This window comes from Prunus mume, linkage group LG1 (genome assembly GCF_029339155.1).
Source record: "Prunus mume cultivar Tortuosa linkage group LG1, ASM2933915v1, whole genome shotgun sequence".
NCBI lineage: Eukaryota > Viridiplantae > Streptophyta > Magnoliopsida > Rosales > Rosaceae > Prunus > Prunus mume.
Window position 1 is genome coordinate 8,437,478 of NC_142698.1, and position 26,912 is coordinate 8,464,389.

At 40.3% G+C, this 26,912-nt stretch overlaps 1 pseudogene across 1 annotated transcript in view; it reads left to right on the forward strand.

Annotated features, from left to right (window-relative positions):
* Positions 1 to 537: 537 nt before the first annotated feature.
* Positions 538 to 26,912, forward strand: part of LOC148920936 (cysteine-rich receptor-like protein kinase 29) — a 47,004-nt pseudogene continuing 20,629 nt past the window's right edge. Inside the window, exons 1-5 of the transcript XR_016123167.1 lie at positions 538 to 1,360; positions 1,636 to 1,768; positions 1,897 to 2,023; positions 2,124 to 2,334; positions 2,461 to 2,651. The product of XR_016123167.1 is annotated as a cysteine-rich receptor-like protein kinase 29 (transcript). The remainder of the gene's footprint in view (positions 1,361 to 1,635; positions 1,769 to 1,896; positions 2,024 to 2,123; positions 2,335 to 2,460; positions 2,652 to 26,912) is intronic.

Here is a 26,912-nt window from a genome sequence, read left to right on the forward strand (position 1 = left end):
AGAGATAAAGTCCAACTTAAGCTTCTCGCACACGTTCTCTCTCTCTCTCTCTCTCTCTCTTTTATATAATACATTAAAAAACCAAAGTAAAGAACTAGATCCTGAGAAAAAAAAGAAGTAAAGAGCTAAATAAAAATAAAATAAAATAAAAAATGGTGTGTGTTGATCAGTTTTTTTGGACAACTGACAAGGAAATAGTGGATGCATAATGGCACTATAATCAGTGTCCTTTACTCCTAAACGCCATCATTAAAAATGGTTTAATATTCAATCAATCTTCAAATTCAAAATCAGTACCAGTCCAGTCTCAATCAATCCTCAAAAGAAGTATTTTGATGAATTGGAATTGGCAGGATTTGGTCTGAGTATTATTATATGACAGATATCATTTGAGAAATAAATTACATTTTCTTTTTTATGTATTATGCTCTCTTTTTTTCCCTTTTTTTTTATTTTTTTCTTTTTTATCAACACGACAAGAGAATAAAAAGTATAGAAACACAGTTTTGATTTGACCAACAATAATGTACAAACAGAATGGCGCCATTAATGTTCTCCTTCAGATTTCTGTTCTTCCTTTCTCCCGTTTTGTTCCTCATGATCAGCACTCAATCTCAAATAACCCCATGGTGTTACAACGATAAAAGCAACTACACCACCAACAGTACCTACCAGACAAACCTCAACACCCTTCTCTCTTCTCTTTCTTCCCCCTCCAACAACGGCAATGGCTACGGCTTCTACAACTTATCCTATGGGGAAAACCCCGACCAGGTTTACGCAATCGGGCTATGTCGAGGGGATGTCACGGTGGACATTTGCCGTGGCTGCCTCAGCAACGCCACACAACTGCTCACACAGTCCTGTCCCAATCAAAAGGAAGCTTTTGGCGTATTTGACCAGTGCACGCTTCGCTACGCCAACCACTCCATCTACGGAGCCAAGGAAACTTTCCCTCTTCTCAAGAGGTATAACCCACAGAGCGTGTCCATCGACGCCGACGGGTTTTTTCAAGCGCTGAAGACGCTACTGGTGGATGACCTAAGGGGTCAAGCTGCAGGGAACGGTTCGCTTCGAAAATTTGCGTCAGGGATCGCAACCGCTCCTAACTTCGAAACAATCTATGGACTTGCGCAGTGTACGCCGGATTTGACCGAGCAGGTCTGCAATGATTGCTTGGGTAGTTCTTTGGAAGATATTCCAAAAAAATTTCAGGGGAAGCAAGGTGCTAGAATTAGTACACCCAGCTGTGATGTTAGGTATGAGAACTATCGCTTCGTTGACCCTACAACTGTCCAACCATTGCCGTCTTCTCTGCCGCCACTGTCTGGTCCTCCTCCCCCGTCAACCAGTACAGGAGGTACATATATATATATATATGTATATATTTACATCCCAATATATTATGCTTTGAAGAAATAAAGTTGGCTTAACTAGAGCAATTGCCCGGAATTTGTAGAAGAGTTACATTTTAGTCCCTCAATTCAATTTTTAGTTGATGTAGTTGTCTCGTGTACCATTGAAACTACAACAATTTTGGGTCGAATAGATTTCTAATGCATATTTTGTTAGGTTCATATACAGATGTATGTATGTATTCAAATTAATGCAAATGAGATTTCTGATTTTTTGTAGGATCGAAGAGTAACAGATCTCAGATTGTCATCATTATTGTTGTGCCAATTGTTGTTTCTGTGGTACTAATAGTTATATTCTTCTGCATTTGTTTAAGAGTAAGGAGGACAAAGAAAAAACTTGAAACTAGGAAGTTAATTCCAGGTAAGGACGTAACTCTGGTGAACATTAGTTAATCATATTATTCCATTTGATAGGGAGGAAGCCACGTACTACTACTTTTATAAGCATTTTTAGAATTTCAATTGTTCCTCGAGGCAGCGACGATACAGATGAAATTGGATCTGCAGAATCCTTGCAATTTGACTTGGCCACCATTAGAGTTTCTCTGAGATGACTTTTCTGAATCAAATAAACTTGGACGAGGCGGTTTGGATATGTTTACAGGGTAATGACAAGTTAACAAGAACTTATAACTTTAATATTTCTTGAATGCCACTTATCTCATTTCTGTTTTTTTTTTTGTCCGTACCTATATATTTTTTCAGGGTAGGCTTCTCAATGGAGAAGATGTAGCTGTGAAAAGGCTCTCTACAAATTCGGGGCAAGGAGACTTAGAATTCAAAAATGAGGTCTTATTAGTGGCTAAACTTCAACACCGAAATTTAGTTAGACTCTTAGGTTTCTGCTTAGAAGGGAGTGAAAGGCTTCTTGTCTATGAATTTGTCCCTAATGCAAGTCTCGATCACATCATATTTGGTATGTCTGGAATTATGCATTGTTTTCATTCGATTTTGAATGTTTATTATAAAATTCCAATTGTGAAACAGGTATGCAAGCCAACATTGTAATTGAAGTCTTGATTTTGCATTAATGTATTTGCAGACCCAACAAAGCGTGCACAACTAGATTGGGGGAGGCGATACAAAATCATAGTAGGCACTGCTCGAGGCCTCCTTTACCTCCACGAAGACTCTCGCCTTAGAATTATTCATCGTGATCTCAAAGCTAGTAACATCTTGATAGATGCAGAAATGAACCCCAAAATTTCAGATTTTGGAATGGCAAGGTTGTTCGTGCTTGATCAAGCATAAGCGTACTAGTCGGATTGTTGGGACCTAGTAAGAATATGCACTTAACTGCCTGTGGGCTTATTGTGTTATGTCAACAATTTCCTTTCCATATGTGTTGGTGAACGATGACATTCTTTTGGTTGATATGCAGTGGGTATATGGCTCCAGAGTATGCAATGCATGGGCACTTTTCTGTTAAGTCCGATGTCTTCAGTTTTGGTGTGTTAGTTCTAGAGATAGTCAGTGGACAAAAAAATAGTGGCATCCGGCGTGGAGAAAATTTTGAGGATCTTCTAAGCTTCGTAAGTGAAAATATAATATAGTTTTGGTATCTCAATAAAATTTAGTGCAACGAATTAAAAAAAGAAAACTTATCTCTGATCATTTCTGCAAATTCACAAATCATTCCAGGCCTGGAGAAGTTGGAGGGAAGGGACAGCTTCAAATCTAATAGATCCCACATTGGAGACTTGTTCAAGAAATGAAATAATGAGATGCATCCACATTGGATTATTATGTGTGCAAGAAAATGTAGCTGATAGGCCAACCATGGCTTCATTATTCTCATGATGAATAGCTACTCCTTCACTCTCCCAGTGCCCTCCCAACCTGCATTTTATCTGCATAGAAGCATTGGATCGGACATGTCGTTACGATCTGAATATAATTCATGGGCAACAAGGTTAGATCAATCCAAGAGTAACTCTGTCAAAGTAATGGAATATGAGACTTTTACTGAACCACATCCTCGCTAGTGGTTGAAGATCGATCCAAGTCTGTTGATTTGTGGAGAAAATTATCCAAGTCTGTTGATTTTCAGGCTTTAGATCAATGTGAATCAAACCATAGTGTAATTTATTATATTTTTTTATGACAATTCTGTATAATGATGTTGGTCCTATTTTCTGTACTCCGTTCCTTTTCGCTGTCCGTGGGGATCGGCTTTGCTTTGAGGAGCGAGAGGATCAGCGGATCAACACCAATGCCCCGATCGGATGGTGTCTCTTGGCTCACAGAGAGGACTCCTTCAATTTTCTGAACAAAATTGAAAGTTGAATCAATTTGTCAAAAGCGAGAGTTCCCGGTCAAGGCCCTATCTATCAACTTTTCTCAGTTCTAATTCGTGGTGTTGCGAGGCGTGCCACTATTGGGTACGTAACCAGCCCAATAGATCTGGTTTGAATGCTTGTGATTGGTTAATACTGCGCGTCTTTTCTGGACTTCTTCTCAAGCCATTGTGCTCCGAGAAGTTCTGGCCTAGATTGATTCTTTTCTGTGCCTCAATTAAGAGGACTTCAATATTATTTCCTTCGTGATTGTCGACCTGACAAGTATGAGCAATACCTAAACAAGTAAGAGAGAGAGAGAGAGAGACCAAGCTCGTGGTTAGTAAGACCCTATATGGGTTTCATTAACCGGTTTCAATTATCGTCCTCGGGCTAGCTTAATAGTCAATTCAGGCCCGGTGGTGTAATTCGGGCCCAACTCAACTTCCTATCCCTTCTGTCTTTCACTGTTTCATTCGGGCCTCTATTCCCTTTTGGGTCCGAACGCTAGTTCTTCTGGACTTTTTAAAGGGAAGAAGGCTGGAATCCAATTTTATGTACTAAAATAGACCGTGATTTAATTTCAGATAATTAAGTGGTCTTTATTTAAAAATATTTTTATGCAACTTATATTTAATCTGAGTGTAAATTAAATGACCGAAACTTCTTCAATAAATTCATCAATTACCTTTGAATCCAGATTACAAAACAAAGAAAGAAAGACTGGAGATTTCTTAATCCAACCCAATGATTACATGAATTGAAACAGATTACTTCTTTAAAAAAAATAATACCATGGATATGGCAGAGCTACGAGAGATAAGTGCAGGAGTTGTCAACTGGTTATCTAGAGAGAAAGTAGGCAGATTGTTATCTTGAGATTTTTCAAGTGTTTTTTGAGACGTTGTGTCTGGTTTTGGAGAGAGAGTCCCCTTCTTGGAAGTAGACTTTCTTTATTTATAGAGGCGGAAGAAGCCCGTAATGATGGAAACTGTGACAAGACCTTTGGCTTGTGTTTCAAGGTCGACCATCTTGTACATTGATCTTAATCGGTTCATAGAAGGAATGATGGAAGACTTCTGGCAGGAACCGTCAATTTTCTTTGTGGAGCTCTCTTGATTTGACCTCTTTGTACTTGAAGACTTGGCTGGCAATTTTGATCTTTCTCTGGTTTTGGAGGCTCCAGTATGACTTGTTTTATTGCTGGAAGAGATGGAGGTCAAGTCGTCATTAAATGCGATAATCCCCTTCGGCCTCCCGCGTGGGCCTAGAAAACACGCTTACCAATTTTTTTAACCTGTAGTGTGATATAAAGGTTTGATTTTCACGATTTGGGCCTTCTTATTGATTCATTCAAAGAGACCCGTTGGGAAAATGGTGACCCTCTAAGAAAAGACAAATGCTAATGTGCCTGGCTTTATCTTAAAAATATTCTTTTAAACCTTTAGACCATTTTTGGTCCATTTACCAAAACTGGGTACAAACATTGCCCCCTAGTTTTGATGGGCTTGGGTCAAGTCTATCAAAATTAGACCTTCTAGCTTCTTATGGATACGTCACACCGTGAAAGGAAGAATTTTTGAAAGATAGGCGCCATATTAGTGGTGGCGAGACAACAACTGTCTTCCCACGTCTGGCAATTAATTCGGCATGTCATAAGAAAACTTCCCAACTTCTCATTTTGAACTCCTTTTTTCTGAAAAGACCATCACACAGATCCTCTTCTTCTTTTCCACATGTTACCTTTCATTTTCTCTCAAGCACTCTGCTATGGCTCTAAATGAGCGAAAACCTGCAGGGTTTCAACTAAAATTCCTAGTTGGATTTGGAAGAGGAGGCAACAAAGCATGTTCAATTTTAAATTTGTTCTTGCAAGAACAATCAGCTAGCCTTTGTGAGGTTTTATTCTTCTTTTACATTGACACTGAGGGGTCCCTATAAAACTCCACTCTTGGGTCCTCATTATTCTCAAGCTAAGCCCGAAAATTTGCTGGCTTCAGACACTCGCTTGGTTCGAGCTTCATTTTCCTATGGTTTGGAAGACATTAATTGGGGGTCCTGGGAGGCGAACTTGGAGCGGTTGGGTTCAAACCCTAATGTGCCTCTTCCTGAGGATTTCCTTCCTTGGGCTGATTGGGTAGATGAGATGTTGCCCCTGTTTAGAGACAGATGGATACATAATGGTATTTTTCATGCCATCTTGCTTTCAAAACACCAAATTGTTCTGAACCCTTCGTTGATAAGTGTTGCTCTATGTTTTTGGGACTGTACTTCGAACACTTTTGCTTTCGGTCCCGGACCATGACTCCCACTATTTTGGATATGGCGGCCCTTTTTGGCTTCAGGCCCCATGGTCTTAGCATCGATGTTCTAGTGGACTATGAAATGAAGAATCGAACCATTGGAATCCTGATGAGGGCTAGTAAGTTCGAAATTATGCGTCTGAGGACCTACTGGTTTTGTGATGACGTACTGCAGGGCATGGCTGACCAGGATCAAGAACACATGATGTTCTTACTTTTCTGGTTGAACAAATTTATTTTCCTCATGTGAGGGTGTGAAGACCGAGTACATGCACTTGCGAAGCTCTTCATAATAAGATGGGTGAAACAGCGCCCCTTCCATGTTAGCCTCGCTTTATCATTGCCTTTATCGGATCACAATCAGCCCGCTTAATCGAACGTCGTGGTCTGTCTGGATGATCCGGATATGGTTGGAGTGGTATTTCACAGGTGGAAAGTGCAGAATGGAGTCTCTTGAAGACGCGGCGGTCGTTGCTTTAGTTACGTCCAAAAGGTTAGTCGCACCAAGGAATGCTTCATCTTTTTAAGGAATGTAGGAAAGTCCCAAACGATCTAGCTTCGTTTGTTGCTCGTGACACGCTAAGTTCATGGAAGGGGACTTCATGAAGCTCCCGCGCGTTGGAAGGACTTGACTGATTTTGGTCCCGACTACATCTTGAACCTGTTTAGCCAAGAAAGATCTTTTCTTCGGAGGGATTTATAATGATAAGACATGTGCTTATGGGGTTGAAGCCTATAATCCCCAGTTCGTGAGTCGTCAGTTTGGACTCGTTCAAGCCATTCCTGAGTTGAGATACAGCTCGGTGAACAAAGGAGTTCATGGAGAAACCTGTCTGCGCCTTAGGAGGTTAGAGGAGTGAGAACTTCATGACGCAGTCGATGTGAGAAAGTGAGAGTGCCTAAGATCCGTCTCCACTCTGCACTTCATCATTTCATGAATTTTGGGAGGACAGTTCTACTCAGCTGCCTGAACTTGCCAAGCTTGTATGGGAATGATCACCAGATTGCTCGGTGAAAACTCATCTCGTTCCTGCATGTAACCATCTGGAGTAGTGGTTGAGCAAGACCTTGAAGCACATTTGCATAATCAGAGAGATTCTCCTGCTGCGAAGGATCGAGGAGATTTTAGAGGATCATTATGATCATAAAGAAGGATTTGTGGACCTGGCTGAAGCCACGAAAATGTTCTAGATCAGCTTAAGGTTTTGGAAAAGAGGAAGTTGGGCTGAAGGCTAACATTTCTGCTGGAGGCCAAATTGAAAGACATTCGGGCTCAGTTGTCGCGGTGGGCCTACTGCTTAGGATTTGACTACTCAATCTTTTCGGTTGGCTGGACCATAAGAAGATGGTCTCTGCTCGACGAGCCCTTGATATGGATATGGATGATCTGACAGATTTGATCTCTACTATTTTAGAATTTCTTGCTTGATTTCGTTTCTGCCCTTTTTGTGGATTTGGAACAGCTATTTTGTACTTGTAAAACTATATGAATCTTTTCTTGCTTTTTTAGAATAGTGTTTTGGCAGTTTGTAACTAATTGCTGGTTGATCCATTAATTTTGCCCCAATTTCGAACTAACAACGGCTATTTATTTCTAATGAGTAGAAATAAATACATCAATAACCGTTTATTTTTAAGGAATAAAGATATATGTACCTTTAAGCCCTTAAAGTATTTATTTGGGCTTATCCCTTAAAAAAAATATTTACACTGTGTACGAAATGTCTTTGAGTGAGATTTTGTGGGGCTTCGTGCCCTAAAGCGGGCTTTTCAATTTTGGCCACGTGGCAAGAGAGAGTGGAAAACTGTCTGATGGATAGTTTGCGAAAAGTCGCATCAGGGTTTAAATGAGTGATGTGAAGTTTCCCTCTTCTTTCTTACCCTTCTGTCTTCTCTCGATCGTGTCCGAATTCATAAAATCAAAAGAAAACCTGAACCCTAAACTCAGATCTCCATTTTTCGAGAAAGGCGCCAAAGAAAATTCTTGCTCACATCAATCTTCTTCTTAAGATGCCAACGCTTCTGCTTTTATCTCTGGGGTGGGGGTAAAGGATTTTGCCGCTTTTTTATGGTGGGTCAAAAGATTTGCCGTTGGTCAGGTAGATTTTCTACTTTGTAAGGACCTCATCAATTTTGTGAATGACTAACTTTGGAATTACGAGACTCATCCAATTAGGGCTCTATTCCCGTTTGTCGTGCCGAAGGCGTCGACTAGTTGAATTGGAATAAGATGCTCCCTAGTTCTTTCCAAAATTGACGTATCAAGTGTCAATCTCCGCTGGGTAGACTGGGTGGCGAGAATGGAGCCACGCTACAAGAACTATTGGCTTGATAATGGAATTTATCAAGCCATCACGTGTTCCACTATCCATCTTTAGGTCGATTCCTCTTCCGGCTCCGCTTTGGTTTTCGGAGCAGTGCTTCTAATACCTTCGATTTTGGTGTCGGACCCATGTCGATTTCATTCTTCATCTTGTAGTAATTATTGGGTTTCGTCCTCACAGGAAGTCTGTGGGTGATTTTCAAGAGAATCCTTCTAAAGAACAGGAGAGAAAGAAGAATCTCGAGGTTATTTCGGCTTGATTTGTTCCAATAGGGCCTACGGGGATTTTATGGGTGCATTCATGAATCAACCGGTGGATTATCCTCATGGCGAGCATGTAATGTTTCTGATGTATCGGTTGAATCGGTTCATCTTCCCAGCGCCTCCAATCAGATCACAATGGAATGGCTCCATCTGGCTGAGGGATTAGCGTCTCACACAGATATTGCCACTGGCCCTTTGATTCTAGCCTCGATTTATAGAGCTTTGAGAGAAGCGACCGTTGCGCCTGTCAATCTTAATGTGAAGGGGCCTCTGTGGATGGTACAAATCTGGCTACAATGTACTTTCCCAAAGTTGAGGAGGCGAAATTTGCAGGTCCCTCCCGACGTGGTGCCCTTGAGGGATTTGATCTTGAACTCTGTTTCTGGTAGAACAACTGAAGAATGTTTTACTTTCTTCATGGCAGAAAAAGCAGACCCGTGACTCAATGGATGATGAACCTGAAGGTCCAAAAAACGCAGATAGTTCCCTTGCTTTTGAGAATATGAGTATCTTCTCTTGTCTACAATCATGGGATTTGCCTTGTGGCGGCAGAATGGATTCCACGAACTATCAATATGGTGTGGAAGCCTATAACCCTCGCTTTTTAGCAGCGGCTTAGGTGCCCCAAGTTATTCCTAAGCTAAATTATTCTCGACCAACAAGGGCTTGTCCTATCGATTTCCCAAATTAAGCCGAGAGGATCTTACCGAGATTCGGGCTAAGTATAAGAAGTCCGCCTTGGACTCTGGAATTAAAGCCTTATCACCTTGTTTCTTGTTGTACCATGCCCTTTCATCACCCCGGTGGAATAATTATTATGATAGATTTGGTGCCATAAATGCTGCGTACAGAGAGTTTTCAAAGGCTACCCTTTTAGCCAAGAACTTAGTGAGCAAGGATGGTGTGCTCTTCTTGAACAGATTGCAGCTTGATAATGGACTTCCTCCGACCGTGAGTAAAGAAAAAAACTTGAAATGTTTTGCTTTTCTTCGATTATCTGACTTCTATGTAGTTTATGCCAATTACCAAACTCTTTGTTCCCCGCTTCAATCAAGCGGCTCTTGCTAAGGGAAGCTTTGGCTCTGAGTTCGAGCTTATCTCTTTCAAAGACTCCTATCCTTGTTCAAATAAGGCGGAATCTGGAAAATAGGAATTCCTGTTTCTCCTTCATCCAAGATTGCTAGTCCTTTAAGAACTCGTGATTCTAGGACTGCTCATTTGGCTTTTCCTTATTCAGGTAATTTAGGTAGTAGGAACTTTTGTGGGTGATCCTTTTTGCTATTTTCTTACTGATTTGCCCTTTCAATCTGGTGTAGACAAGAAAAGATCACTGCCAAAGTATGCTGATCAAAGTGACGGTGCTCATGTTTAGCCCGAAGCTGTTCAAATTAAGCATCAAGGGCTTCCATTGCGAAGATTATGAATCAGTTCCAGATTGCCCCAGGTGATTATCGCGTCATTTCTTTTGTACTTCTCAATTTCTGCCTTTTCTTATATGCAACTATAGGCTCCTCTCATTCCTCTCACCCGATATCTATTTCCGTTCCTGTTGTGGAAGTTGATGACGAAGAAGTTGTTGAGGCGGATGAAGTGGTGCCTCAAGCTTGTTCACCCTCGCTTGGTGTTTCAAAGGAGGCATCCTCTTTTGAGGTAGGACATGACTCCTTTTTTGGTTATCTATATATATATATATGTTTTTGCCTTTTTTTTTTGGTCATAAACTCCCATGATTGTTTCTAGCCGATTAGGAGAGGAATCCGTGAGCCATTTGTGCAAGCAGAAAGTGGATGCCCCCTGGCTTTAGAAGAAGTGATGCTTGATCGAGGGTGCCCGAAGAGGCTATTCCTACAGAGACTATGGCTGAGGACCCTATTCTTCTGAAACTGTGGCTGAAAAGACAGCTCTTGTTGCAAAGTCGACTGGGGTCGAGGGAGAATCACTTCCTTTTGTTCCAAAGCTATGTTTTCTAATTGCTCCGAATTTTCCTTTGGTAAAGAAATTTCATGTGGGAGTTAAATATGCGTGTATTCTAGCAGGACACTGATGTGCCCATATCCGAAGATCATGCTTCTCAAGCTTCTCAAGAACCTGAGCCCGAAAATCTGGTGCCAGACCCAATAGTAGAATCTGTGGTTCGTTCAAAGGAAGGTGATGATTCTACCACTTCATAGGCTGAGAGACCTAGGAATCTGGTGATATCTAAGGAGAGGGCCAAAATGCTGCTAGTAAAGTGGCTGACCTTTTCGCCAGAAGAGAGAGTGGCCAAAGCACAGAATGTCAAAGTCTGTGGCGCCTTAGATGTCCTTCGCCCAACTTGTCTAGATTTTGCATCTTCTTTTGAGAATGCCAAATCGGATCTGGTGACTCTAGTTGGTAAATTTAACAGCAATGGTTCTACTCAATCCTTCGACGATCGCTGGCACAACTGGAGGCGAGAATTGGCTCGGACTAGAGAGGAAACAAAAGCGCAACATGAAGAATTGGAGAAACATGAAGTGTTGTTGAAACAAGTGGATTAGCGCTTGAGGACTTCAAGCTCGTCTGCAGAAGGTGTTGTCAAAAGGAGGAGCTCCAGGATGAGGCTGATCAAATGTTAACGGCCCTGACTACTACTAAAGAAGATCTAAACAAGGCTGACATGGAAGTCGATCTGGAACTATGGCACGAGAAATAAGTTAAGAAAGATTCGTCTTGACAAAATTCGCATGGATACGCGACATTTTGCGAAAAAAATAAAAACCTTATTGGATTTGCTTGTGTAATTTAAGCTACTTTTGAACTATTTTTACTTTGATATTTATGTTTGTTGTAATGAAATTTTAGACCTGAAAAAACCATATGATGGTTTCTTATAAAAAATCTTGTCTGCATTTCATCAACCCTTATTTTGGGTGTTTTGTTACAAAAGCTTGCTTCAAACATTTAGAACTAGGAAAAATGTCATGGGAAACTTAAATCCAGGCCTGTCATTTCCCACAAAGAAGGTAGGAACTTTTTTAGCCATTGTCCATTTATTGGATGCTGGTGCACTGTTCCATCTCTATCTTGTAGTATGTAGGCCCCTTTTCCTAAAATCTTGTTGACTACGAAAGGGCTTTCCCAAGTAGGACTCCATTTACCTAACCCTAGTGGGAGGTTGGCTCGCCAAACTAGTGGGAGGATGGCTCGCCAAACTAGCTCTCCATTTACCTAGTGGGAGGATGGCTCGCCAAACTAGCCCTCCCTCTTCAAAAGTTTTTTCTCAAACCATAAGCCCGAGCCACCGCTCGTTTTCCAACCATTAGATGATTTAGAGCTTTGGCCCGAATCGAACTGAGTTTCTCTAATTCCTTCATCATGGGCTCGATGTACTCCTCTTCGTTCATTTCTGGTTACCTTTCGATTCGTAAGGATTGTATCTTGATCTCAACTGGCAATATTGCATCATGTCTGTATGTGAGAGTGAAAGGTGTCGTACCTATAGCTGTCTTTTTGTAAGTCCGATCTGCCCAGAGTGCGTTAGATAACCTTTCATGCCAGTCTCTAGGATTGTTGTCAGCCATTTTCTTGATGATGTTAATCAGGACCTTGTTAGTAGATTTTGCCTAACCATTGGCACGTGGAAAATAAGGGCTAGACTGAACGAACTTGATGTTATATTCTTCAGCGAAGGCCTAGATTTCCTTTGAAATGAAAGAAGTGCCTCTATCTATTGTGATACTCTCTGGAATTCCAAATCAATGAATGATTTGTTGTTTGATAAAGGTGATCACCGCAGTTGAGGTGATAGATTTCAAAGCTTTAGCCTCTACTCATTTTGTGAAATAGTCAGTGGCTACAATGATGAATGTGTGTTCACTGCTGGAGCTTGACACAATTTTAACCACGAAATCCATGGCCCATCCTCTGAAAGGTCGAGGCTTTATGGTTGGATTTAAAGGGGTTGTTGGAGTATGTTGAATCGGGCCGTTCTGCTAGCAATCTTCACATCCTTTACCATAATTAAGACTAGGCTTGGGAACGGCTCGGGTCGGGTCTAAATTTGGATGACCCGCGGGTCGAACCGACCAAGTCAGACAGTTCTCGGATCGGGTCGAGTAAAAATGAAACCCGGTTGAGAAGACCCGAACATATCGCTTTAGGTTCGGTTTTTGCAGTATGGCTTAGGCCCAATATTTTTTTTTAAAGCCCAAATCAAGTTTTTTTTTTTCAAAAGCCCAATATTGTAGATTTTTTTTCAAAAGCCAAAAATCAGTTTATTTATTCAAAAGCCCAATTTTGTTTAATTTTTTTCACAATGCCAATTTTTCAAACAGGTCATCCATTAAAGCCCATTTCGTTTTTCCTCACCCAAATCATATAAATTCAACCCATCTATAACCTGTTTTTTTTAAAGTTTCTAAACTGAATCACAATCACAAGCATCATCCAACTATCAAATTAGTTGGTTCTTACATCCCATGACAAAAAATACAATAAAAGCACCAAATTATATTTTACATCCCATCACAAAAAATAGAAGTAAAGCAGCAAATTATATTTTACAACCCATGACAAAAAATACAAAGAAAGGAGTTGCAAGTTTGAACAAATGATACTAATGGCATATTATCACTTACCAAACAGATTCACGTGTATAAGGGAGCTGCAAAAAAATACACTTGTATCAGTTAAAAATCACTCACCAGATCATAATCCAACTCGATAGTTAATTTCACCAAAAATAGAAAGTGTTTGCAGTTTCTGTCTCAAATCATTTAAACAGACCAAAACACCTTATAGCACAAATCAGTTATCATTCAAAGCATCTTATGACTGGGAGGACATAACAACAAATAAGCAGAGAGTTTACTTTGTTACTTACTGTACCCTAATCACAAACTAAACATTTAGTGATTAGAAAAGTGAAAGCACTGATTGAAAGACAAGCTTTATTACAAGTTAAAATGAATCACAGACTAAACATTTTCTGTCCATTCACATGACAGCAATAACAATTCCAGGCCCTGCAACTTAATAACAAAATGCTAAAAGGTACAAAGAAACAGATGAACTAGAATTTCTGAACAAAATAAAAGCAAAATGGTAAAAATGCAACCACTGATACATATTTAATGCAAACAGATCAGTAACTGTAATTCTATTAATATTGAAGATAGAAGAACACTTCCCAGCAACCAAACAAATAAAACTTCATGGCCAAAAAGAAAGAATCTGGAACCCAAGCAAACAAAGAAAAACTCAACCGAAGGATTAGCCACATATTAAAACCCCTAACTGAAAAGCTTTAGCCACATAGTTCAGAGAATGATTATGGTTCCTCTTCTTCATCATCCTCCATATACATGAACATTACCCATGAACTCATGTCAGATTAAACCACACGAGAGAAATTATCAAAGAACTAAACCCTTAATAAACCTTAACCCAAAAGAATAAACATGAACCATATCATATGAATTAAACCAAAAATGACAACAACAAAAAATTCAAATAAAATTAAAAGCCTAATTTTGATAAAAGTTTATAACAGAAATAGAAAAGAATCACATAACCCATTACAGATTAAGCCAAAAAAAAAAAATTGCCAAACCCATCTCAATTCAAAAGCATCTCTACAAACCCAGAAAAGAGAAAATTTCATATAGCTCATCATGTCAGATTGGCAAAGAAAAAAAAACATAAAATAGCAAAAATAAGCAAGACCCTTTTGAATTTATGGTGATTCAAAATGAAATGAGAACTTACAATTATTTCAGGGAGCTGTTTGGGCAAATAATCTCATGGGAGAATATTCTCTTCTAGATCCTTCAACCTTCGATCTTCCTTCTCTCTCCTCCTCAATTCTAGTAAAAAGACTGAGTAAATAGACCACACCCGGGGGGTGTTGGCCAAAGGCCCTCCGATGCCTAAGTTAGTTCGAGTGTTTGTAGGAAAACAATAGCTAAGCAAAGGGTACGGAGTTATATGTATGGCTTGAACCGAGCGGCCGGAGCCGTGTGCAGAAAATATGGAGAGTGGAGAGGGAGAGGGAGAGTGCTTCGGGTATTAGGAGTAGGTTTAGATGTACCTTGAATGATGAATGAAGTCATCTATTTATAGGAGCCTCGAGGCTAGGGTTTCATAGAGAATATGCTGAGTTTATTCTCTACCCAAATTCGTAGGGATCGAGTCGAACTTAGATAATATTTGATTTAATGATATTATCTTCTCTTTATTGAAGATAATATCTTAATTAAATGATATTATCTCTTTTTATGAAGATAATATCTGAATTAATGATATTATCTTCTCCTTATTAAATAAAGATAATATCCCATTAATTAAGATATTTATCCCAATTGGGTTAATCATTTTATTAGTCCCCCAACTTGGACCGAATTTGCATTTGAGTACCCCAATTTCCAAAATGGTACCTGTGGTCCTTCAACTTTAGTTTCGTTTGGACAACTAGTCCCATTGTTACTTCAGTCAATTTTTTCATTAAATTTAAGGGTAGATGGGTCTTTTCAGTTGGTTTTATTATCCTCCTACAACTTGCCTTCCCTCTGAAATAGACCTTGGAGGTATACTAATCCACCTTGCCTTAAATATCTGAAGCAACTTCTTCCCTTGGCTTGGTCCCACAATCCCCTTACCACCCTCAAGCTCATCTTTAGCGTTGACTCTATCTGTTTTTGTGACACAAATTTCAACACGGCCATACTCTGGCTCCACCAGAACCACCCCAAGACTTCGTTCAACACCTTTCTTGGATCCATGACGACAGCGGATGATCGGGTTATATCATGGGTGTGTTTCTTGGTGTGGTTCATGAGTCCCTCGTGTACTCACGGTGTTGATGCCTTCTTGGCCCAGCTACCGACACCATCCGCCACTCCGATGGTCCGGCATCATGGCGAGGATGAAGTGGGTCTTAAGGGTTTCTGTTTTCTCAGAAAATCTAAAAGAGCAAAAGTCTTTTTTGTCTCTTAAAACCAACCTAAAAAGACCCATCTACCCTTAAATTTAACAAAAAAATTGACAGAAGTAACGGTGGGACTAGTTGTCTAAACGAAACTAAAGTTAAAGGACCACAGGCGTTTGGAAATTGAGGTACTCAAATGCAAATCCGGTCCAAGTTGGGGGACTAATAAAACGATTAACCCAAATCTAAAAGAGTAAAAGTCTTTTTTGTCCCTTAAAACCAACTGAAAAGACCCATCTATCCTTAAATTTAACGAAAAAATTGAAGATAGCGGTGGGATTAGTTGTCCAAACGAAACTAAAGTTAAAGGACCACATGAACCATTTTGGAAATTGAGGTACTCAAATGCAAATCCGGTCCAAGTTAAGAAATAATCTTCTTTTCCACATGGCGTGCCCTGATTGGAGATTTAAAATATATGCTCCCACAAGAGCGTTTCTCGAAAGCAGAATCAGAAGGATAAAAAACACAGAAATTAAACTAAATAACAAGAAATCAAATATCAAAAATCAAACTAAATAATCATAAACAAATTCAAGGCCAGCAGCATAAATCAACATATTAAACACACTCAAAACAAAACAAAAATAAGGTTAGTAACAAATATTTACCTCCATTGAATCCAAAATTTCAAAACCTTCCATAGAGTAACACAGTTCCGCCATCAACAAAATTAACACAGTTCCGCCATCAACAAATCGTTATTCAAATAAGATACAAGAACATAAATAAAAACCCGAAGATGAGATAGGATGAGGTCGACAGAGATAGGATGAGGTCAGCAGAGACAGGACATGAGATGGAGAGAGATGAGGCGAGGCGAGAGAGAGAGAGAGAGAGAGAGAGAGAGAGAGAGATCGATGATGGTGAGGGTGAGGTCGGAGAGATACTGATAGAGGTAAAGGGTGAGAGAGAGGCGGTGACTGAAGCAGAGTGAGAGGGAGCTCGATTGAATTTGAGAGAAAGGTAAAGACGCTAGGTTTAGTTGTGGTTGTGATCTAGTGCGAGCATCCTCAAGGTAAACTCTTCTTTTACTCAATAAACAGAGGCCACGTGGTATATTTATATATTATTAATTAATGCTCGGTTCGGGTCAGGTTCACTGGCTCCAAATTTTTTTTAATCGAAGACCGAACCGTTGACTTGTTCGAGTTAGGTCTAGTGTTGACTTTTTCGGTTTGGTCAAAAAAACCTTATTTTTCGGATCGGTCGGTTCGTTCGATTTATCGGTTTTTATGCCCACCCCTAATTAAGACAATCTTTCTCCATGGTTGGCCAAAAGTAGCCATATCTTTTGATAAGCCAGCGTATCTTCTTCCCAGATTGATGTGCCCCACAAGCACCTTCGTGAATTTCACCCATGATGCGCATTGATTCTTGGAGTCCGAGGCATCTTAACAAAACTCCCTTTGTGGATCATCTAAATAGTTCATTATTTATGACAACAAACTTTGTAGCATGATATTTGGTTTTCCTATTCACTATGGGAACTGGGTTGGTTAAGTAATCAAGTAATGGCTTTCTCCAATCTCCAGTTTGTATCTCATTGGCTTTTATTTCAAGATCCATTCCTCTACTGAGGATTGAGTGTAGGAACCTTTTTTGTACTGTGATGGTTCTTTCGGACTGACATTCTGTATTTGGATGCCGAAGCGATCTGTGACATCTCGTTGGCAGCCAGATTTTTATCTCTTTGGATGTATTTGACTGATATGGTTTTGAACATAGAACTCAAGTTGCGGGCCACCACGTCATAAGCTACCATATTTGGGTCTCAGCATTTGTATTCATTGGTCACCGCTTGATTACAAACTAAGAGTCCTCGAATACCTCCAAGTGTTTTACACTAAGTTCCAAAGACCATTTGTGTCGATAATCGAGCTTCAGATTTGGCTCTGCTATTAGTCTTTATCAAAATCAAATTGGAAAGAGTAAGCATATTTGGTCCCGAATGGCTCTTCTATGACAATGCTTGCGCCAGTGTCAAATTCTGTCTTAGATCCGTTAAAGAACAATTTCCATGGTTTGATTTATACTGTTTTGACTGATATTTGAACATGGCCTGCTTGTCCGTAAGTTACCGAGTACACTTTTTAATTCAAACTTCGCGCCCTTTGATCGGGCAAAACCTAAGTTGGCAATTTCCATAGTACTCAAATCTTCAATCTCGACACAAGGGTCGGTTGCGAAAATTTATGATAGCTTGCCTTTAACCTCTTTTGGGAAACATACCTAAAACTGAATTCGGATAAAGCTAGGATCCACTTTCCTAGTCGTCCCCTAAGAACGGGTCGACTAAGCATATATTTAATAAGATCCGTTTTTGCTATGATATGGACAGTAAATGGTAGCATATAGTGTCGAAGTTTTACTGCTGTGAAATAAAGAGCAAGGCAAAGCTTTTCAATAGCTAAATAACGAGTTTCCACATCTTGTAAAATTCGACTTAAATAAAATACAACTTGTTCCTTGCCCTCCGCATTATCTTGGGCTAGTAAACTACTGATTGAATTTTCTGAAGCCAAAATATACAATTTTAGTGGTATACCCTTTCTTGGAGGCATGAGAACTGGTGGATTACTCAAGTATTGTTTTATCTGATCAAATGCTTCCTGCTAAATCGGGCCCCATGCAAATGGGTCTCCTTCTTTTATCTTTAGTAAGGAAGAGAACGGTTGTACTTTCCCTGCTGAATTGGCTATAAATCTTCTCGGAAATTGATCTTTCCAAGGATGCTTTGCAGCTCCTTTTTTGCAAGGCAACAGGCGTCGATAATCGCCTTAGCCTTGTTCTTGTAGACTTCGATACCTCTTTGATGGACCAGAAATCCCAGAAAATTTCCTGCTTGAACACCGAAGGCACATTTTTTCGAGTTCATTTTTAATTGATGCTAGCGCATTCTGATGAAAGCCTTGCGCAGGTCTTCGATATGTGTCTCTTGTTCTTGAGATTTGATGACTACGTCGTCAATGTATACTTCCAGGTTATGCCCGATCATATCATGAAATATAGCATTCATAGCCCTTTGGTACGTAGCGCTTGCATTTTTAGTTCGAACGACATGACAATGTATTCGTATGCTTCTACTGCTCTGGACATCCGAATGTTGTTTTATGAATATCTACTTCAAAGCAACCATGATCTGGTTATATCCTGCATTACCATCCATGAATGACAAGATTTTATTGTGTGCTGCGCCGTCAATCAGCATGTCCGCCATTGGAATTGGATATTCATGTCCGTCAATCAGCATGTTCGGGGTTGCCTCATTGAGATTTTTGTAGTCTACGCAGACTCTCACGGCTTTAGTGACTTTCTTTAGAACAGGAACTATATTTGCTAACCATTCAACGTATCGGGCTGGTCTGATGAATCCTGCCTTCAATAGTTGCTCAATCTCCTCCTTCACTTTGAGTTCTGTCTCGACAGACATTCTTCATTTCAATTGTTTTATTGGTCTGTAGTCCTTTTTTATGGGCAGTCTATGTTCTACCAAGTCTCTATCGAGTCCTAGCATCTCGTGGTAGTGCTAGGCAAAACAATCCTTGAATTCCTTTAGTAGCGAAATCAACTCTGTTCATATGTATTGCTCAAGAAGACCACTTATGAAAGTGGGTCTTGGATCATCCTCAGTTCCTAGATTGATTTCTTCCAGAGGATCTTGAACTTCCGGAGGGGTTTGACTTAACTTGGCGGGTGCAAGTTGGATTTCTTCTTCCATTCTGATTGCTTCGGTCCAAGCCTCTTCAGAGATGAACTCTGCCATATAGTTGGCGGAGTTTGTTTCTGACGACATTTATTCATCTATCCCTTCTTCTTGTACTCTTTTCTGCTAAGGTATCAACTAGTAGAAACGCTCCATGTTCTTGTTGGCCTTCTTTAATCATGATACTAAGCGAAAGAGACTTAGGGCCTCTCCCATTCTTCGATGAGAATGTTAGCCCTCTCGGAGGAATTTTGGGCCATCATTACTTTGAGAGTGGCCGTTCTTGATTAGTTCAGGAATAGTGAGAGGAGCAATATCCTCATTATAAAATCGTGCATCAATACTGTTGGTTGATGGCAGAAAAGGCTTTGGATCGGCCTTGATCATCTCATAGTCTTCTAATTCCTTATCCCACATTAATAATTCCTGCTGGAGAGAAGAGGGTATGGACATACTTTGATGTATCCAATCTCTGCCCATTAATGCATGATAAGAAGATGTACTATCAACCACCAAATAAGATACCATTAAAGCCGGCTTCAAACTCAGCAATCAAAATTCCATGTGTTGCGGTGATAGTCCCTGTAAAATTTGAAACGATTAAGTCAGTGGGAATGAGATCAGACTTACTCTTCCCAAGCTTTTCCAATCTCTTGAAAGGAAGAATGTTGACAGTTGCTCTTCCTCCATCAATCAGAACTTTCTTGAAAGGTACGCCATTGATTCTAGTGGAAATGAATAAAGATCTCAGATGTCGCGTCATTGACATGGTTGGTCTAGTGAAGAATACCTAAGGAATATATCTTTTTGGGGGTTCCAGGCACCTGGCGATTGGGCCCAATCGTTGATCTGTAGTATGCCAGGTCTTTCGTCATGGTCGTGGCATGATCTTCGATTAGAATATCTCCCTCCATACTACACGGTTGACCTTCTATTGATCTGTAAAAGGCCGGGAGGATATATACCATATTTATTGGCATAATATTCTGCGACGTGGTTTCTTCTTTAGTTTCTATAGCCTGATTTCTCAAAGACTCCTTCTCAGGATCTGCCTTCAACTGGTTCAGGTTGAATTGTCGACTCCATGATCGTCACATCTGGTTTTATGATTGTCAACTCACCAGTTTCTTCCAAGGTCCCGAATATTACAACTAGGACATGATTATGCTGCCTTTCTTCGATTACTTGACTATCTTCGTCTTTGGCTTTCAATCCCAAGGCTGCCTTGAATTCTTTATGGTTGAGTTCATAGTTCAGCCAATCGTCGTTATCATCTTTGGACATGTTGTATGTTTCCTCCTCTTCCATGACTAAACCGGCTTGTTGTAGCTTTTGTGGCATTATGATTTGTAAGCTGGGCCGAGATCACCCTTCTTTAAGTTCCTGCATTCTTTCCCTATCACGTTTCTCGGTGGAATTTTTCTGGCTATCGACTAATGTTGATCGCTTCAGGATGGTTTTGCCCATTCCCAACCTTGGTATTTTTGAACAGGAAGGCTGTGACTGGTACGATTGTAAGTCTGCCTTCCTTCCTTTCCCCTACCTTTTTACCTTCTGGGAATGGCTCTTGTTGAGTCAGATTTGATTGGTTGTTGAATGCGGGTGAACCCTTGGGTCCGAGAACCCTACGGTTGATCTTTCCCTACTTTGGGCCTCATTACCTAGCATGTCCGTGTGCCTCTGTGGGCTTGATTGAGTTGCTGACTTTCTATGTCTCTTCCGGCTTTCCATATTGCCTTTAATCCGCTCGCTTGGATATTGATTAACTCTCTCCCCGGCCTACCTCATTTACCAACCAGATACCATTTTGCATCTTGAACCATTGCTAGTTTTATTGAGCCAGGTGGTCTGACATTGGTTGAGTTGGAGTTGGTGGACGGTTTGCTGCATCCAATTGCTTCCTTTGATTGCGATGGAAAAGCCCTATATCCGGGCTGTTTCAGTCTTGTTTGCCACTTGTCTCTTTCTTCCAGCTTTATGGGTTTAGAAGTCTTTTGACGGGAGATTTCATCTCACTTGTTTGTCTATCTCCCGAAACGTTTCGTAAGACCCGTTCGGTCCCTCTTTTGGGCTAAACGCTGTACGATTGGGTTGCCAACCTGCTAGGATTCTTGTTGGTATCTCTTCTTGTTTGGAGTAATTGTTCATCGATATTTACTCATGTGGCCGGTATTTCTAACTCACATTCACATTTGCACCTGCTGAACATTACAATTCCATGTAATGGTAGCTTTTAACTTCTCAGGTGCTGCTAAAGTAACCTTCCGCCCCTTCTTCTCCAACATCCACAATGATCTTTCTCTTGTTGTGTCTTTCGGGCCAGTTGACGCCAATCATACGTTCAGGAAAAGGTTCATTATCGACTTTCATGGTTGTTGGTCATGTCACGACGATCTTGCCTTCGATGATGAGATCCTGAATGACATCTCTAAATTGAACACAGTTGTTAATAGCATGTGAGAATGAAACAAGTGCTTAGGAAACAAGTGCTTTTCGTTGATCTTGATCACCTTTCCTCGTAATAATTCGTCAAAGATATTTTCGACTTTTGAAAAATCGAAGGAGTACAACTTATGCTTTTGCTTGTATGGAATGAATCCTCTAGTCGGGGCAGGGGTGTTTCGCTGCTCTTTCCTTAGTCTTACTACTGCTTTGCAAGCAATCGGCCTTTTTATCTGAACGATTTCAGCTAATGCTACTTCAAGACCAACGTCTTCCTCGACTTCTTCTTCCAATGCATCCACTACTTCCATATGGTGGATTGGGTTTTTGTAATATCTGGCTTGGAGTTGTTCTTCCTTTGTATTTCTTCCTTGAGCATGAGTTCGTACTTCCCTGACTCATTGGGCCACATCTTGCAAATCCATGAACTTTATATCGTCAAACTTTTTCCGAAGAGATATTCTGAGAGCATTCTGTGCCATTTTGATGAAATGCTTCTCATCCATGGGAATTTTGCATTTCATTTTGAGCTTTTTGAAGCGCACAATGAAATCTGCACTGTCTCATGATCCCCCTACTTCATGTCGGTAAGATTGTTGATGGTAATCTCAGGTTCGGGCCTATAATATTGTTCCATGAAGGCTCCTTACATCTCAGCCCACCACAGGGATGGAATTCGGACTGAGGTTGGAATACAGGTAAAAGCCTGGCCCAAAAGAGACCTACCAAACAATCTTAGCTTTAGGAGGGGTTGAGTTTCTATGGCTACGCATTGGGCCGAGAAAAGCCCTATGTGTTCCAATGCTGATGCGTATAAGTCTTCTCCGTTGAACATGCTAAAACTTGGGACTTTGAAGCCTCTTGGGAAAGGTAAATCATCAATGTAAGCAGGATAAGGCTTCTGGTATGTAGGTCGAGCTGGTCTTCTGATACTGGCCCAACCATTATAAACTAGTTGCCTTAATCCCTTGATTTCATTACGAATATCCATATCTAGGTGGAATACAAGTGCAGGTTCGGCACCGGCTGGGGGTGCCTGCCCTACCTCTTCTTCATCATTAGATTCCTGAATTTGTTCAGGTATCCTTGCGTTATTTCATCTTCCCCGCCACTTCTCCATTATTGCCATTATTATGGGAGATATGTACGTTAAACCCGTTGTCGCCACCGTCGACGTGCATGTTTCTTTGACTAGCTTTGGGAGTAGGGCGGGTTTGCCGCTGAGCTTGATATTTGGATGGAGCTCCAAACGGGCAAGATGCTCGACTAGCAATTTCTTGGGAAGATTGATCACCTTTGGCATGCTTGGCGCAACCGAGGTTACGTCCAATCCAATTCGATGATCTACCTGAAAGGATGATCTGAGTGAGTCTCTGATTACCAATTATGGAGAATACCCTTGTTTGTCCTAGGGAATACCCTTGTATTACTAGGGTGTTTTGGCATTCAACGGCATCTCTTCTTCCTTCCAGAGCATCCTGTCCTCTTGCGATACTTGTGGGGCCCGTTCTAAGAAGTGGTCTAAATATGCCTTTGTCTCAATCCCTTCTAGGGTCAGTGTTGAATGTCCTTTCTCAACGATCGGAAGACGGCTTTGAGACAGGTGATTCATGGAGTTGGTCATTGCCTGGAATCCTTTTCGAGTAGTTCGAAGGAACCTCCGACGATGATTCTACCAAATCGGATTCTGCTACTTCTTTGTTTTTCTCGTAGTTGGCTTGAGTTGAATCAGCCATGTATACTTTCTTTCTAGATCTTCTCACCATACACGGAGAAAAGTCCCACTGGGAGTGCCAAAATTATGTTAGTACTTTTTCTCAGACTTCCTTTCGCCATCCTCGGCCTCGCTATGAGGAACGAAAAGGATCACCGGATCAACACCAATGCCCCGATCGGATGGTGTCTCTTGGCTCGCAGAGAGGACTCCTTCAATTTTATGAACAAAATTGAAAGTTGAATCGATTTTTCAAAGCGAGGGTCGGTCAAGGCCCTATCTATCAACTTTTCTCGCCTGATTCATGGTGTTGCGAGGCGTGCCACTATTAGTACGTAACCAGCCCAATAGATCTGGTTTGAATGCTTGTGAATGGTTAATACTGCGCGCCTTTTTCGACTTCTTCTAAAGCCATTGTGCTCCAAGGGGTACTGGCCTGGATTGATTCTTTTCTATGCCTCAATTAAGAGGACTTCAATATTCTTTCCTTCGTGAGTGTCGACCTGACAAGTATGAGCAATACCTGAACAAGTAAGAGAGAGAGACCAAGCTCGTGGTTGTTAACCCTATCCGGGTTTCATTAACTGTTTCAATTATCATCCTCGGGCGAGCTTAATAGTCAATTCGGGGCTAGTGGTGTAATTCGGACCCAACTCAACTTCCTATCCCTTTTGTCTTTCATTGTTTCATTTGGGCCTCTATTCCTTTTCAGTGTCTGAATGCTAGTTCTTCTGACTTTTTAAAGGGAATAAGGCGGGAATCCAATTTTATGTACTAAAATAGTTCGTGATTTAATTTCATATAATTAAGTGGTCTTTATTTAAAAAGATTTTTATGCAACTTATATTTAATCTGAGCATAAATTAAATGATAGAAACTTCTTCAATTAATTCATCAATTACCTTTGAATCCGGATTACAAAACGAAGAAAGAAAGACTGGAGATTTCTCAATCCAGCCCAATGATTACATGAATTGAAACAAATTACTTCTTAAAAGAAAATCATACCATGGATATGGCAGAGCTACGAGAGATAAGCGCAGGAGTTGTCAACTAGTTATCTAGAGAGAAAGTAGGCAGATTGTTATCTTGAGATTTTTCAAGTGTTGTTTGAGACATTGCGTCTAGTTTTGGAGAGAGAGTCCCCTTCTTCTGAAGTAGACTTTCTTTATTTATAGAGGCGGAAGGAGCCCGTAATGATGGAAACTGTGACAAGACCTTTGGCTTGTGTTTCAAGGTCAGCTGCTGGTATGTTGATCTTAACCTATTCATAGAGGGAATGATGGAAGACTTCCGGCAGGAACCGTCATTTTTCTTTATGGAGCTCTCTTGATTTGACCTCATTGTACTTGAAGACTTGGCTGGCAATTTTGATCTTTCTCTGGTTTTGGAGGCTCCAGTACGAGGAGGTCAAGTAGTCATTAAATGTGATAATCCCCTTCGGCCTCCCACGTGGGCCTAGAAAACACACTTATCTATTTTTTAACCTATAGTGCGATATAAAGGTCTGATTTTCACGATTTGGGCCTTCTTATTGATTCATTCAAAGAGGCCCATTGGGAAAAGGGTGACCCTCTAAGAAAAGACAAATGCTAATGGGTCTGGCTTTATCTTAAAAATATTCTTTTAAACCTTTAGATCATTTTTGGTCCATTTACCAAAACTGGGTATAAACAAATGAATATCCTGTTTTTGATGATTCATGCATATAGAATAACATTGCTGATGAGCTTCTGTTCAACCATTCCTTTAGCAGTTGTTTTGTTGCTAGTGTTGCCTGATGAGTCATCATTCAGGCTGAGGCATGGGCTGGTCTTGTTCATTGTGGGATGTACATATCCTTGATCTACTATGTCCTTTTTTTCATTGTTAGTATCTAAGATAATGTAAAATATCAGAGACCCTATATGAAAAGTCATTATTTTATTAGTGTAGACTGCCTACGTTAGTATATAAAAAGTTGAGGAGTCAGCTTTTACCTAGATGAAAGCAAAGTAGCATATCTCTTTCTATAGCTAGACGCCGCAGCAGTAGTTGTTCCTCGATTTTGGTAGAGATGGAGTCTCCACTACTAAAGAGTCTTCTCTAATGTCCACCACATTCTCTCAAGCTGACTGACTTCAGAGCTCCCGATTGACTTTGAGAGGTAAGTTCACTCTTGCTGGATTGAATTTATTGGATTTGGTGTGTTTTTTGTGAGGGTGGGAAATTCGTCATTTGTGGCATCAATAATGCATCATTTATGGAATCAAAAATGCGTCATTTCTGCTATCAATAATGTGTCATTTCCTTATGAATATTCAATATACTTAGTTGATTGTTTTTGGTGGGGTGGAAAATTATGAAATATAGGTAAAAGATCCTAAACTTAGGCTTAATGGCATTAGGAGTAAGCATTTGGAGAGGATATTGGGTGAAGTTCTGTAATTGCTGGTTTGAATTACATTTGTGTTCTTAGTTGAACATGTTGGTTCTAATTTTATTTTTTCTAGATTATTTCACAAGAGATGACGTAACTATTATTAAATTTTGCTTGCGTTTTGTGTAATCGGAATCCAACAAGCTAGGCTATGCGTGTTTTGTGTCAATTTGGGCAATGTTTTGCGTAAGTGGAATGCATTGATATATTGTAATGCAGTAATGATTGATTAATGAATTAATATTTGCTATGCAGTAATATAGAAGTAGTTCATGTTCACCAATTCTGTGTTTGTTCCTGTGATAGAAGGGTAAAGTTCCCCATTGCCTTGAAAACCATTGACTGGTCAACAAGTCAACTTTCTTTAGTGTGTGAGCATGCCACTGCTAGCAATGACAATTCTAGCAGATCTCTTTTAAAATAGATAACTTGCGCCCCAAGTTACTAATTTCTAAACAAGTGATTGTGAATTTGGGTGAGGAATATCTCCCAAATAAGTTCTTTTCCTGCCTCAGACTGGTGAGGACTTCACAATTTATCTTGGTACAAAGTTGGTAGTTCTGGCCAGAATAAATGGTAATAAAAGTGAACTGTTTTAGACAGCTGCCTTTTACAAGACTCAGAAAGAAAAAATCAACTCTAGGAAGGCAAAAGAAGGCTGGAATTCCATTTCTCGATAGAAGCTTCGATCCGGCCGACTAGGCATGTCTGTGTTGGATCAATCACAACAACTTCAACTACTAAGTTTCAGCTGTAAATCGATACCAAAGCTTGATTTTGGCAGAGCTTTAATCTATTTCAAGCCCTAGAAGGCTTTTTGAACGGGCAGACGCAACTTCTTCACCGAATGGGACAATGGTCGGATTGAGGATTACCGAGCCGAAACGCACTATGGTACCTGCTCGCTTGGTCGGGCTCTCCATAAATTTGTTGAGATTTTCATATTTGTGAAAACTCAAGCTCTGCTTGTCTTGGCTGTTGCTGAACCAAATTTGTAACGATAGGAATATCGTTTTGAATGACTTATTTTCTAAGTCCGAGCTTGGAAGTTCAATTATGGTCAGCTTCTTCTGTGTCTTGACTGAGCTCTTGGTTGCTTCA